Here is a 3,487-nt window from a genome sequence, read left to right as displayed (position 1 = left end):
CTCATATTCCTCTCCCATGGCTGTCCTCCATTCACTATATTGACTGTCTTCTTTGTAATTATAGGGTTCAAAAACATTTAACATACTAGTTATAAGAGCATTATCCCTATATCTTGTTGGTAACTGAATTTTCCTATCTGATCTCCTGAGTGGTGGACTGGCTTCGAATGTGTTTTGATCATTCCTTGGTGGACTTGGCCTGCTACCTGCATCTGTACCATCCACTTCGTCATTTTTGTTGTTGTTGTTGTTATTGCTACTGACTGTCCCTCTCATCACTTTCATCTTCCACCAGCAAAGTCATCTTCCATTATTAGTTTCCTCTTTCATGTTTTCCATCATCAACCTGCTCATGGAATATCACATCTCTACTTGCAAACACTTTATGAGTAGAGGGATTAAACAATTTTTAAGATTTAAACTTTGTGCGGTACCCAACAAAAATGCATTTAATGGCCTTTGAATCCAATTTCTTCCTATCCTGTTTTGGAACATGATCAAAAGTTTTGGAGCCAAAATTTCTTAAATGATTAACTACAGGCTTAAAACCTAATAAAGCTTCAAATGGAGTTTTAAAATCAAGTCTTTTTGTTCGACTCCTATTTTTGAAATATACTCCAGTATTTATTACTTCTGCCCAAAATCCATTAGACATATTCTTACCTTTTAACATGCTTCGAGCACACTCCACAAGGGTTTTGTTCTTCCTCTTTGCAACTTCATTCTATTGAGGAGTGTTGGGTACAATGAACTACTGAATTATCTCATGGTCCTTACAACATTAGATGAAACCACCCTTCTTGTATTCTCCCACTTGATCTGAGCATTGAATTTTGATGAATTTTCCTGTTTGTTCTTCATTCATGCTTCTGAACTCTTTAGAATATTCAAAAGTATGACTCTTCTTTCTGAGGAAATATACCCAATTAAATCTCATTCAATCGTCAACAAACAATAAGAAATAATAGGCACCTCATAATGACCTTGTTTGCATCAGCCCACACAAATCAGTGTGCACAAGCTCTAGTATATCTCTCTTTTTCTATCTACATTTGTAGGAAACTCGTCTCTATGCATCTCTCCAAGAGCACATGCTTCACAATCAACAGGAATATTATTTAAAATAGGAAGACCATTGACCATACCTCATTTTTGAAGTAGCACCAGGTCATTGAATTTGATATGACTGAATCTTTGATGCCATTAATCTTCTGCAGTCATAACTGATGAGGTCAAGGCTTGGTGTGGTTCGCTTCTTGAATTCAGCTTATACAATCCTCCCACTCGAATATCTAATGTAACTGGCTTCATACGATCTAGTAGATCTTTAATAACACAATAATACTTAAAAAACTCTAACTTAAGGTTCTGATATGTTATCATAGAAACATAGATCAAGTTCTTTTTTATTTTGGGTACATACATTACATTTTGAATATGTCTAATATTTCCATCAGGAAAAATGACAAGAACATTACCATACCCTTTAATTTGGTACCCTTTATCATCACCAAGATAGATATTTACACCACTGCTAGTTTCCTTAAAATTCTCAAACCAATGTTTGTTACCTATCATGTGAGTGGAGGCTCCTGAGTCCACAAACCAAGTTTTTGCTTCATCATCCTCAGCAGAGAACACAGAATCAAATAAAAACAATCTGAGATTTTGATTCTGATATTCATCAGCAAAGTGTTCCGCATTCTTCTTATGTCTATGGTGACCTTCATCAAACTTCTTCTTCTAACAGTTTTTAGGTGTGTGACCAACTCTACCACAATAAAAACATTTCGGTCCCGAATCACTTATTTTTTAGGACATACCTTAAGGTGGTTTTCTCTGTGGTGTATTTCTGCATTTCTATCCTACATTTTCATTCCTTATGAAGGGCTTCTTCTTCGCTATTAGAGAAAGATCTGAACTATGGGGTTTCAAAGTCATCTGCCTCTCTTCCTCTTGCATCAGGATTCTTGTCAATTCTTCGAAATTAGGGGCTTTCTCTCTCTCATTCAAACTTGTGATAAACATTTGATAGTCATCAGTCATACCATTCATGGTAATTATGACCATATCAGTGTTTGACACTGTCTCTCCTATGTCACCCATCTTATCTCTAAGCTCCTTGATTTGAGAGATGAAAGTAGCCACTGATTCATTTTCCTCCATTTTGATGGAGAGAATCTTGCTTTTCAAAAACAGAAGGCGATTTCTTTTTTTGATCTCGTACAAGTCCTTGAGGGTTTTCAAGATGTTGTTTGTTGATTTACATTCACGGATGTGAGGGACAATACAGTCTTTCACTGAAAATTTTAACAGTACTTTTGCTTTGTTCTCCCTCTTTTCACAGTCCTAGATTATTGTTTTTGTTTTGCGTATAGCTAGGGTCCTCTTTAACTCATCACCGGTTGCAATCACCCATGCGTTTTTCCCCTCCAACAGGGTCTGCAACTTAAATTTCCAATTAGAGTAATTGGATCTGTCGAGCATATTTCTCTCTGTTGACAGTGTTGGACCCACCAACATGTAAGGGGATCTCCCTAGTAAGAAGTCCCAATTAGACCTCAAACCGTTTGGTGTAGGAGTCCCAACAGCGGGTCGTACGGTAATGCCTTGATCACGATTTTGCATAGAGGCAAGTAATATAACTCTATTGGTAGCAAGGGTGTGATAGCTGTAGTGAGCCAAGGAAGGTGCATGAGAGATTCTAACACACGGGGTTGAGATGAGTGCACCCCTTGGAAACTTGTGATAGCACGCAGTTAAGAAGCGAACACACGAGTGAAGAAGCATCACAACATGGAAGGCAAGTTAGAAAACAATCCAACATGATGGTTAAACCAACAAAACATTTCATAAAGATTCATACATACTCATACATAATAGTCCATACATTCATGCGTACGAAAACAAATACATATTCCATTTAGAGTAAACAAGATAGCTGGAATACAATACAACATATGCATGAAACATGCTGGTTCTTGTTATATTAAGAAGTTTAAGTTCTAGTCATACAATACATCCATGTCCAACCACTAGTTCTGATTGTGGAATGTTACAACCACAACTGCCTGCTCCTGCAAAGGGATGTACTAGATCTGCGCAATGGAGAAGCCAAGGCTCATTACAATATTGTCCAAGCTCTCTCCAAGATAGTCTTATCAGAAGCTTGGCTAACCAAAAGCCTTTACAATGAGTTATGAGGTTCTATTTATAGCAAAGGGTGGGGTGACCCTTGAAATTCCCCTTTGTGATAGTTCATCTACCCTCATGACTCTTCATCTACTCCATGAATGTTACATCCAACTATCAACACTTGAATTACACTTGACATGACATTACATTACAATGCACATGTGCTCATGTAAGACAAAATGGCTTGAGCAAGCCATGCAAGACATCACTGACACTCGGTCCGTTGTGGTGAGACCAACTCTTTGACATGCTTGTGATGGGCAAGGTGGTGAGCTGATGCCAATCTTGGTCG

The sequence above is a fragment of the Pinus tabuliformis genome, chromosome J (genome assembly GCF_031772625.1).
Source record: "Pinus tabuliformis cultivar Carrire ecotype Pingquan chromosome J, CPIR1, whole genome shotgun sequence".
Classification (NCBI taxonomy): Eukaryota; Viridiplantae; Streptophyta; class Pinopsida; order Pinales; family Pinaceae; genus Pinus; species Pinus tabuliformis.
This window is presented reverse-complemented; position numbering follows the sequence as displayed.